The sequence below is a fragment of the Pipistrellus kuhlii genome, unplaced genomic scaffold (assembly GCF_014108245.1).
Source record: "Pipistrellus kuhlii isolate mPipKuh1 unplaced genomic scaffold, mPipKuh1.p scaffold_m20_p_1, whole genome shotgun sequence".
In the NCBI taxonomy this organism is placed as follows: domain Eukaryota; kingdom Metazoa; phylum Chordata; class Mammalia; order Chiroptera; family Vespertilionidae; genus Pipistrellus; species Pipistrellus kuhlii.
In genome coordinates this window covers 186,669,048-186,681,850 of record NW_023425404.1, presented here as the reverse complement: position 1 = coordinate 186,681,850, position 12,803 = coordinate 186,669,048, and positions in this window count along the sequence as shown.

Sequence of the window (12,803 nt, the reverse complement as noted above, 5' to 3'; positions counted from 1 at the left end):
TTCCACTCTCCCCCCCGCCACCCCCCAATCATTTATTTTCTATTTTTCATAAGTAAACATCGAGGTCTTTATGAGCAATAGGCTTTTTAATAGATGCTTCAACTTTTTTTCTTAAGGGTTTTGTTGCTAATCACAGGATTCAGTCATTCTCCTATGCACATTCACGGCTCTGTAATCTTAACTAGCTATATGCAGATGATTGACAGATTATACTTGACAGGTTCAAAATTAGAGAATATACAATGAAAAGTTCAGAACAGCCAGATCACTTAGTATGTGCTATACTTTTCCAATTTTGGCTTCTCTCCTAATCAGCGACTTGGAAGGGATAGAGAGCAAGAAAGAGAAAAGATTTGACCATTTCCTTTCTCTCTCTCTCTCTCTCTCTCTCTCTCTCTCTCTCTCTCTCTCTCTCTCTCTCTCTCTCTCTCTCTCTATTTCTCTCTCTTTCATCTCCTAGAGGAAAACCACTGGCTCGAACCAGTCTGAAAGAGTCATCAGTCAGAAGTCGCCTAACCAAGAGCTGAGATTCACAGCATCGAAATATTTACTTGAGAATAGGATTCTTTGGCATTTAAAGCCAAACCCAGCCTCTCCTCCTCCCTAGAACCAGCCAAAATATTCTTTTCACATATTTTATTCAGTTTCATTTGTTGAAGAGAGTTATCATTCCTACAGCATTGCTCCTTAAATCTTTAATGAGGGAAGAAATCGTGTCATGTTTATTGAAATGATTAGGCCAATTTTTATTGACTCTGAACAATGTACGTGAGGGCTGATATTTACCTGGAGCCTTTTCATTCCGGAAAGGATTTATTGATAACTTCCTACCATAATATTTGACTCAACTGCTAGTGATATAGTGAAGAAAGAGAGTTTGTTTGGGGGTTTTTATTTTCTTTATCTTCTATTTTAAGCCTCCTCACACCAGGACCAACAGCAAATATTTTTCCTCTGGCTCAGAAGAACTGGATGACACAAAACTCATATCGATTAAACTAGCAGCATTAAATGTTTTGGAAGTGTCAAAGGCCATGACTACCACAACAGATGGTACACAAAAGACTTGCCTGGTTGTGGTGGCTCAGTGGATTGAGATCGTCCCATGGACCAAGAGGTCCTGGGTTCTATTCCCAGTCAGGGTACATGCCCAGGTTGCCAGCTTGATCCCCAGTGTGGGATATGCAGGAAGCATCCAATCAATGATTATCTCTCATCATTGATGTTTCTATCTTTCTATCCATCTCCCTTCCTCTATGAAATTAATAAAAATATAACTTTAAAAAAAAAATAAAAGACCTTACCCTGCTTCAAGCAAGGCATTCTACTCTGCCCTTCCAAGATCAAAATTCGTATGTATTTGTAGTCAATACTCCATTGTGATGAATTAGGAGCCAGCAAAACATAACACGTGTGGGTCCTCCTGCGAGGTCATTCACAGGAGGTTTCCACAGATACCAGGCAGGGTCTCTTTGTTCTCAAAAATAAAAATGCATATTTCTCTTCCTTTTCTGCTATGTCCTAAATCCAATGGTGCTCAGAAGATGACAACTATGCTGGGATTCCATCCAGGGACATTTAGGAGGAAAGGCAAGAGTGCCTACGGGACCATTATTTGATGTGCAAACTCATGGAGAAACCACCAGCCATGTTTTTTTCCACACTCTGGCTCTCTTCCGGTGTGCACGTTCAAAATAGGTCATAATGGAGAAAATTGTTGAAATGCAGCTTTTGTCCTTTTGGAAAGCAATCGCTGTCAAGAGAAGCATTTGGGTTAATGGCTGGCAATCACTGGTAGCACAAGGTCAGTAACCACTCCTGTGGGAGGAAAGTGGGCACCCAAGGAAGAAATGGGGGGAGAGTCCTCAGGAAAATCACCAGGGAAGATAACCCCAAATTTCCATCATCAGAGAAACGCACACTAAATAGCCATAATTGCACCAAATTAGTCACGAGAATCAACGGCTTAGTTCAGAATCAAGGTTGAAAGAGCAGAAATGCTCTGATCCTCAGTGGCCACCTGGACATCAAAGGCACCGGTTTAAAAGCCACAGGACAGGCTTACATACGAGAAAATGCCAAATGAAATGGGCTCAGCAGTGAGCAAATATGCCAGGAAGCTGGTCGGCTAAGCCACCCCTGACTGCAAACAACTCGGGCTTCATTTAGGTAAGAAAAGAGTAATTCCAGATTAAGACAAATAATGAGTAATGTAGAGGAAACAGTAGGGAGATGGCACAGGCATCTTAAAACACCTGAAAAAGTCTTTCCCCCTCTTGCTTGCTTCAAAGCAGAAGTTAAGTTCTAAAAGCATTGTTACTGAGTAGCCATGTATTAATATGTATACTGCCTTAAAAAAAGATTTTGCTGTTTCTTTGTTACTATAAAAAAAAAGGAAGGAAGGAAGGAAGGAGGGAAGGAAGGAAGGAAGGAAGGAAGGAAGGAAGGAAGGAAGGAAGGAAGGAAGGAAGGAAGGTAGAAAGGAAGGAAGAAGGAAGGAAAAGAAAGAAAGAACAATGGCTAGAGAGATAGTAGATAGATAGACCTGGCCACTTTTAGCTTCTTTGTGCTTGAAGAGGTAGATTGTGCTTTGGAACGAGCACATGATCAGAAACCATAAAACATTCCAATAAACAGGGATGATCACGACCATCAGATTCCAGCCCTCCAGGGTGGTGGCCAAGAATTTGAACATTTCATTCAAAAGACACAAACATCTTTGCTCTTAGCAACACCATCCTTCCGTACCTCCACTAATGGTTTCCACATGGAGAAGAGAGAACACAAAAGACATCAGAATTACGTAAGCAAAGTTTTCTAAAAACTCCTTCCCACAACTGGCCACGATGACTATTTCCAATTCACTTTCACACCACAGAGGCCTAAACGCTGCTGTATATTGGGATGTCAGACTCGAATCGTCTTAACCATCTGAGTCAAACGTGAGCTGGGAACCGCAGAAAGGAGTGAGTTCTGAGCTCCATTTGTGTAAAAGCTGGACAACTCCAACACAGAGGCAGTAATCTACAACAAGGGCAGTTGTGAAATACTCGGCAATTGTTGCGTGGCAATCCTAAAATGTGGTCGTGGATGGGACAGCCACGGAAGGTTAGCAGATACTTTCAATAAGTGATCAAAACATTTTGTAGTCGTGATAACCTGCATGCAAACTTAGAACAATTTTCAAAAAGAAAAAAAAATGTCCTCTCCCCTTCCCCCTGATACCACTTCTGGTTTTCTTCTTTCTACATTGTGATCTGAAGCTGGACAACGAAGATCTCGAAAAGGGAATCTAATTTGAGGGCTTTTCTCTTCAAGATCAGATCCAGTAAGTTTAAGCAGAGTCTCTGAACAAGGTGTTGCTGTTTTTAATATTAAAAGATTATTCTATACATTGAATCATATAATCCACAGTACCAAAATGCAAAGAAAAAGACCTTTAATTTTCTGCTCCCTACAGGTTGTGTAACAAACTGACTCACATTTTAATTCATTTCTTGAGCACAACACTTAAAGGGAGACAGTTGACATCTAACATGCGTGGAAGACAGAACTTTCAGTGGACTAAACTAGAATGAGGCCCATCCACTAAGAAAGGCACAAGAAACAAAGAGGGAGTGGTTAGGATATGGCCATTTTCTTTCTTTTTTTAATATGTTTTTATTGATTTAAGAGAGAAGAAGGAAGAGGTAGAGAGAGAGAGATAGAAACATCAATGATGAGAGAGTATTTTTATTTATTTTAGATAAAGAAGAGAGATGTCTTCTTTAGATAAAGAAGACAGTTACAAAGATAGAAACATTGATCACCTGCCTCCTGCATGCCCCCTACTTGGCATTAAGTCCACAACCGGGAACATGCCCTTTGAACTAAGAACCTCCTGGTTCATAGTTCAATGCTCAACCATGGAGCCACATGGGCCAGACAGGTGGCCATTTTCTTGTGGCCTGTTGAGTATGTTCTTTGAAAGAGTTTGATGCTCTCTTTGTCATGAGAAGACACACAGACTCTCCTGACAATGAAATGGGATGAGCCTTACCTCCCTGAGCCTCACTCTGCCTCTTCAACCCCCTGCTGGCCCCCATCTGCTCTGACAAGAGCCATTTTGGAAGATGACTAAAGCCTGGGCAAATGTACTGTCTCTTCCTGAGGCCACCAAATGCAAAGATGTATGTCAACCGCTATCAGCACGGAGAAAAAAGACTAGAAGGGCATGGTGAGAACATGGGCAATTGCTGCTTCCTTCTTCTTGAGTATTTCTGTTTTGTCAGTGTTTTAATAGAACACACACATTACTTTTACACTCAGATGAGGCTATCAAAGTCTAAACAAAAGTAAAGTCTAACAGCTTCCCACCTCATGTTCAAACTCATATGAGGGATAAAAGAAACGTTTTCCCTCTAAAAGTTCATTTTCACTGACTGTGGCCCAGGGCCAGTCACAAATGGGAAGCATGTGCTCCAGCTCATTCCAGATCAGCTGGAGCAGAAACAAGACCACAAGACACCCAGCCCCACTCCCTCTGGTCACCTTCCTCTTGCCTTCTCTCATCTCCATCATGTTCTTTGTTAGAGGACACATGAAATACACAGACCATCTTCAATCCATCAGAAACAATTCCATCTTGCTTCCAAGCTTGACACACTTTACTGTCCCAAATATACCTCCTTCAGAATAATCAAGTTGCTTAGAAACTTGAAAAAGATTTGTGTGGTGGTATCAGCCTTTACCCTCACTTGTCCCCAGCTCCCTTCCACCACTCTCTCCAAAGGAGAGGCCACAGGACAGCTCTGCCAACAAGTGTTTCGAAGGCCTATGAGGGAAGGGAAAGGTACAGGTGGGGGGTGGGAGGAATCCACGAGTCAGGTGGGAGCATGGAGCCTGCGCCTTCCACCAGAGAGCATGGACGGCCAGGAGGATGGGTCCAACTTTACATCTTCAAAAACTCACTGAGTTTCATTGTTTAATTAAATGGTTTCATGTTCTAGCCTGGATCGTGCATTTATATTTTCTAAAGCTTCCCGGATAGTTATAACTCACAGTGGGGATTGAGGACCCCTGGCATAGATAACCTCTAAGGACGAGCCTAGCTCTTTCTTGGGGATCTCTGAACCTCATTCAGGGACTGGCAGCCTTCTCTGTTTCCATCTCTCTCTATAAGGCCCTTGCCTTGGCTACCATTGAAGTTCTGAGCCTTATCCAGAAACAGGCCAACACCAAAGAGTTAGAGTTCATTCTTCTACCAAAGGGGTCTTTGCAGTTGGGTAAATACAAGCTCGGTAACTGCTTGTATTTACCCAGACATGCTTTTGAATCCTAGTGCTGCAGCCTTGAGCACACCTCGTCATCTCACTAAGCCTCAGCTCTCTCATCTCCAAAACGTGACGGTAATGCCTATTTCGTGGGCCATTGTCTGGAGAAAATGTATGCAAGGTACAGGTATGTAAATGCTGAATAAATGTTAGTTGCCCCTCCCTCCCTACAATCTGGAAGCACCAGGGGTCTGGTGCTCACAGAGAGAATTGCTGGAGGAAAGCCCAACCGGATGACTTTCTAGAACCCAATAGTGGTCTCCGGCAGAGACCACTAATGCTGGCCAGAGAGGCACTTTGAGCTTCAAAGCAGTAGCATCCTCCTTCCCTTCAGCTGCAGAGAAGCGGAAATGAAACCCAGCCCTACAGCCCAGGAGAGCGAAGCTACAGGTGAGCGCGCTGAACTTCAGGGCCCAGACAAGCAGGCCAGTCTCGGACTCCTGCAGCCCAATGTGCAGGGAGAGGAGCAACGGGTCAGAGGGGCCGGGTGAGAAAACAGTGGAGTCTCTTGAGACTGAGGCAAGGAGCTTCTGCAACAGAGGGAGAACTGGGAAATCAAAAGACATTTGCCTTTTCCAGCTTTGGCAGGGCCGTGGAGTGAATTTCTCAGACCACTGAGAATAAGCAGCAAGGAAATGTTCAGGCCCGCTGTAAGATGGAGAGGGGATGGAGAGAAGCAGGCGAGGAGCAGGGAGTGAGCTTCACCCTCTACACACACACACACACACACACACACACACACACACACAGGCATAGGGAAAAGGCTGCAAGACGACAGGCTAAGATGCTACTAAGGTTTGCCTCCAAGCAGTGAACTTGTGGGTCATTTCTAGTCTCTTCGATGTACGATTGCAAATCCATAATGAATAGAAGTGTCCTTTATTATCAGGGGGAAAAGGAATGGAGCCAATGAAGGATGTCATACACATTTATAAATGAGAGAAAGACAAGGAGTAAAGAGGCTTGCGGTGGGGGAAGAGGGAAGGTACAAGATTAAGACAGCAAAAAAGAGCTGTGTGTCTAAGAAGCTCAAACAACACTGGTGGCTTAACCATTCCTGAGTCCATGTTTTCTGGGAGAACTGGGGCCAGAAGTAACCACTGCAAATAGCAAGGAAGTCTGCAGTCCATATTTTAACCTTTTCTGCCTGCAGTGTTGACACTGGCTTTTCCACTGTTTCGAAAGCTGGGACTTGGCTGTGTAAGGGCAAACACAGCCAAACACGGAGGAATGCTGATATGAGGTCCCCAGCACAAGAACCAAGCGCCGAGCACAGCAGAGACCAAACTGAGCCAAGGAGGGGCTCATGTTTTGTATAAGACATCACTGGCCAGGGCTTTTTCCAGCATAAAAATGCCTGTCACCTCACACAAGATGCCAGGGACTTCCAAGGGGACCATCCTAGGTATCAGAGTTAAAATGTTCCTGCAACATTCAAAATGCAACATTCAAAATGCTTCCTGGGACAAAACCATGACCGTCACCACCCCTGGGGAGGGACCGATTTTTCCGTGTGGGAAAGCTCCATTTTCCCTAACCTGAGGTCAGCATTTCCATCAGCATCTATCTCTGGCCTGATGGCACAGGCTCAGGGCTGGGGGGGGAGAGGGGGGTGGTTGAGAGTTAGAGAGCAATCCCACCCTGTCACTATCTGTAGAGGCCTTGCCACCTGGCCCGGCTGCCAGCACCACCCAGTTATGAGAAGGGGGGACTTTCAGAGAAAACTGCTCAATATCCACCCCTGAAACTCCTTATGAACTCTTACCTCCCAGGTCACCTTAAGCTAGCCACCGACCTTAGGTTTTGGAGAAAGCGGTATCGTTAAAAGGAAAAGTAGAGTTGGGGTAGCCTAAGGTTAGAATTTAAGGGTCCGTGAAATCCAGACTCCACACATTTCAATTAAATAGGACATCGACCCGTGTACTAAACTATACTGAAATCTGCTCCAAGTCTCATTTGTCAAGTTTTATCTGCCACCAGTTGGATTCAAGATGACAGACGGAGTTATAAATCCAATTCAGTATGGGACTTACACAGAGCAGGATAGCCAGTTTTATCAAAATCAGTCAGCCTCTTTAAGAGTTGAACATGGGACAGACCAAAAAGGCAGCTAAAAAGGAAAATGTCACATCAACTGGTTGCAGCAGGAATGATGCAAAAATGGGTCACTTGTGTATCTATTCAATCGCTCAACAAATATTTCCTGAGTACCTACTATGTGCTGGACAGTGGGGCAAGTTGGAGATATGCAAATCACAAGGCAAAGGCCTAACCTTTGTAGAGTTTATATTATGATGGGGGCTCTGCGGAAATAATTCAGTCAGATCATTAAAAACTGAGATTAAAGCCATCATGGAATTTATCTGTTGTGATAGAGAAAAATAAAGCAAACTTCCTTTCGACAAGGAAGGCAGGCATTTAGCTTGAGATGGGAGGATCGGGTGGAGGCAGCCATGGTAAGAGCCGAGGAAGAGGGTCCCACACAAAATAAAGAGCACACTTAGAGGTCCTTGGTGAGACCTTTGGTGGTCACAGACACACAGGTCCGGAAGGTAAGGAGGAGGACAAGCCTACTGTGTCTTGCAACACCAAAAGGTCACTGATGATATTAAGAGCAACGCCATCAGAAATTATCTGTGCCAATTCCATTAAATGGGAAACTTTACATTCAAAAGAAAACTACACATGGTACCTTTCTTCTCTCTTTTGGGACTTTCCGTTGACACGTTAAGTAATACCTAACAGCTCCTACATTCTACTTTCCTTTGAGAAACGATCACCATTAAATATGATCACCAGCCTCACTAAGGAACTTGTAAGTGTGATGCATAGCTCTTTAATGCATTTAGCACACAGCACATAAACTTTCCATGACAGACAGTGGAAGAGTCCTCTGTCCAATCAGGGAAATCCCAAAGCAATTGGGTATTTGCTGCATGTCCCCCAGATAAAATGGCACAAGGGCACTTGGGCCCTGTTGGGAGAAAAGAGGAGGGATTGCAGAAGTAGTCAGCTGCCCACGAGAGCTTGTCACACTCAGGATGCACCCGATCGGGTACACGGATAGAGGTCAATGTCCAGGCAGACAAAGGGATGTGCCCGATGGTACAAAACACCCGTCCATAGCACCAGAGAAGTTGTAAATTTTATAGAATTCCAATCTTACAATTTTCTTGATTGCTTTTAAGCCATTTGGAAAAGAAAATGGATTGCAAGAGAGTTTTCCTAACTAGCTCACTGGTCTTCCCTTGTCATGTCAGGATGAAAGAATTCACCATTTGACTAAAGGTCAATGTTCTAAAAATATTTATGGGTGACGAAAAGGGGAGACTATTGGAGTAGTCGGTGTTCATTACGTTCACTACAACCTGGTTAGCTACATGAAGTATTAGACATACCTATGTTATATCTGTACCCACCTTCCCATGTTCATGAACCCATCTGTTTTGTTCAGGTGGGAGGGTCTTCTCATAATGAATTTAAGGACGTCCCTTTCAAGGAAATGACTAGATGTTGGTTACATTTTAAATTGTGCATGATTTTAGTACTCTCTGAGCAATGTTTGATGGATAAGTCTTAAAAAAATGGTCAAATGGCCTAACCTTTTAGCAATAAAATTGTGCGCAATAAAATGCTGGAGGGCACCAGTTACTGAACTGTCATAGGCTGGAGAATTATTAGCCCCCATAATTCTGTACTGCAAAACCAAATTTGTAGATTTTTTTTCAGGTGAAAAAAAAAGTCCAGGAAATTAAATGGAAAGACCTGTAGTAATGAAATATTAAATGCAATTTCAAGTGCACAAAAAGGTCAGAAGCCAAAAAAAAAAAAAGGTTTCTGGAACATTAATTTTCTCATACTTCGTATTATGCCTGGGTTTAAATACCCCCAGAAACAAACCAGACCCAGAGTGGGGCAGGGGCAGGGATACAGGGTAATGATAGAAAGGAGGAGCCCAGAACAGGGGAAGTAAGAACTAAGAAGGGGGACGTGGAGGGGCGGGGTTAGATAGAAAATATTTCATCTGGTTTCAATTCCCAGAGTTGAAGTCATATTGCATAAATATACATCAACACCATCTAAATTGCATAAAAACTAAAGCAAAATGACGGGACTTCACCCACGACATGCCAGTTCTACCCCAAGTTCACTCTGATTCTTGGTTCCTTGCACTACTACTATTCTGGGCTCCTGATCTTAACTGATTCAATTCTGGCCAAAGACAGCACATAGCGTAGGATGGCTCGGTGAGCATTGGCAGTCAGTTGTGTATGGGTGGAGAGCACTACTGTCATTGGAAGCAATCACTGCAAATACCCACCTTCAGTTTCAGGTCACAGCAGTAGTACCTCACTTTAGTAATGCCTGCTTAAGAAGGGGAAGGGACATCAGGGAAACTTGAGAGGCAATCTTATCTAATAAAGAATATGCAAATTGACCATAACACCATCACAAGATGGCAGCGCCCAGTCCTCTTCAGCCCCGCCAAAGTCACACACACACACATACACACACACGCACGCACGCACGCACGCACACACACCCCGCAATCCTTTCAGCCCCACCAGAGTATGGGCAGGTGCAAAGTGTGGCCGAACCCACCTTCAATATCCCAGGCCCCCAGAGCTGGCCTGAGGCGTAGACAAGCCTGGAATGTCAGCTGCCCAGCCACCCATGGCCACCCAAGGCTCAGTTAACCAGGGCCAGCCGAGGTTTGCACTGCCAGCACTGGCAGCAGCAGAGGTGTGATGGAGTGTCACCTTCCCCTGATTGCTGGGTCACTTGCCACTCCTGAGGACTCCCAGACTATGAGAGGGGGCAGGCCAGGCTGAGGGACCTCCCTCCAGTGCATGACTTTTCATGTACCAGGCTTCTCGTGTTTTAAAATAAAAAGCACTGTGTGCATAGAAGAGTCACATGTTAACATCAGATCACCTTCAATGTAAGTATGACACATTGTTTGTGTGGAATATTGTTTAGTGATGTACACAGGGAAAAATCCTTCTGTTAACACCTGGCTAACTCCCCAGGGCCATTGCTCACACAATCTGTACACGCTTTCTTCAAATATGCTACAGAAATCAGATGGTCTGTAATTTATGATTGCTACTACTTTCAAACCTAAACAACACATGATGAAATCTAATTCTTTAAAATACCAATCTGCAAGGTGGCAATGTTCAATGAAAAAAAGATTTATATTTATGGCCAATTTTTATTTATCCTCACCTATTTATAAATTGTGCTACAACTTCAATAGCCATGGTTAAAAAGAATAACGTCATTGCTAACCATTTTCTGGGACTATAAAAACAATTTCACTGTAATGGATAACACTAAAACACTCCAAGAATAATCTATAAATGAATCCTAGATTACTGGTCTAAAGATGGTGGTTATAAATGATTACATGAAAGAGTTGATGTTACTTTGAAAATCTTAAAGTCTGTCTATGGATTTTCGTATTTTATATGTAACATTTTTATGAAGTGATTTTGCCCCAACATAATAGCTTTCATCTTCAAAGCACTTCACAAATATGAACTAGTTACATAAAAGGCTGCATTACTGCAAAGTCAGAAAATGGGGAAGCTCAGGTTCTCTCAGCAAGTCACCCTCACGCATCCTGTATATTTCATCTACAAGAAAGCTTATGATTTTTTAGAACAAACTTAATTATCAATATTGTTAACAAAACTGTCCAACAGGTTAACAGAACTCCTACTATACCAGGCAATTGTTCTTAGTCATAAAAATCTCCCTTTGACTGAATTGTAAAGTTTGAGAAAATTATACTTATATTATGGTAGATCTTTGTCTCCTTCAATTTCAAGAAATTTGTTAAATATCAACAAAAAGGGATGCTCAACAAAGCTTTATCTAATAAAATTGAAAAAAAAAATAAAAATGTATAATGGGAAATGGTTAAATAAATTATGGTACGTTTATGTGATACAACTTTTTTCAACTATAATACAGCCATTAAAATTGTGTTTTTTAAGACTAAGTATATGGAAAATGTTGCACAATACAATATTAATTGTTATTTTTTTAATGTCACAAAATTGCCTAAATCTTATCATGACATTTTTACAAAAAAAAAAAATTATATATAGACACGTAAGCAAATTGAATGAAATAAATATGAGTGCTGGGGATTGAGATTTTATTTCCTTCTCTAGTCTTTATTATTTAAATTGTTGACAACACATTGTTTTTAAATCATGGTACATAAACCTTTTCTAAGGGAAAACGAAACTACAATCCTTGATCCAAGACCAGAAAGGAGAGATGGGACTCCAGGGATAATTAAGAAAAAGAGCAGACTTAGCTGAGTGGCCAGTTAGATGTGGGTGAATAAGAAAAGGGGTCTGAGATAATGCCCAGCTTTTTGCATGGACAGTGGTACAACCACCTAAAAGAAGTAAATCTCGACAAAAAGCCAGTGAATTTGGTTTTGTTCATGTAAAATGAAAGGTGACTCTGGATACCCACATAAGCATAAGCAGTAGGCTGCATGGATCAGTATGCTTGTCAGAGAAACACCTGAGGACATTCAGCATACAGCTAGGTGCTTAACAGATTATAAATGGATAGAACCACCCTAGAAGATTGGATGAGTTAAGGAGCCCAGAAATCAGGGAAGCATCGACATTTAGGGACAGGCATGCAGAGCCAGCAAAAGCAACCATGATGAAATGCACGGAGAGAACGAGGTCACAGAAGCCGAGGAGCAGAGAATTTCAAGAGACCAAGATTGTAAAAGGCTTTAAAGGTCAAATAAGCAAAGGCCAAAATGCATCATTTAGATTTAATAATAAAAATCTTCATTTGACCATTGTTGGAGTAGTTTGGGTGGGTAGTATAGTCAGACGCTTATAACACATTGGGGAATAATCCACAATATTTAAACTAAGACCTGAAGAAAAGAGTAAAAAATTAAAGATGAACTTATGACTAGGAAAGAAGAGCATTGATTGTTTACCAATAGGTGACTCCCTGTAATCACAGTAATGGCTACCAAGGAAATGAAGTCACCTTTTTTTCACCTAATACAAATATAGTCATATCACCATAGTGAGGTGGCTCAGTTGGTTAGAGTCATCCCATATACCAAAAGGTTGCAGGTTCAATTCCCAGTCAGGGCAAACACCTAAGTTGCAGGTTTGATTCCCGGTAGGGACATGAAATAGGATGTTTCTTTTCTCTCTCTCTCTCTCTCTGTCTCTCTCTCTCTCTCTCTCTCTCTCTCTCTCTCTCTCTCTCCCCCAAAGAAAAATTAATAAGCATGTCCTTGGTTGAGGATTAAAATTATATATCTTATATAATAAAAGGCTAATATGCAAATCGACCAAATGGCAAAACAACTGATCTCCATGATATGCACTGACCACCAGGAGGCAGATGCTTAACACAGGAATTGCTCCTGGTGGTCAGTGCACTCCCACAGAGGGAGCACCGCTCAGCCAGAAGCCTGGCTCACGGCTGGCC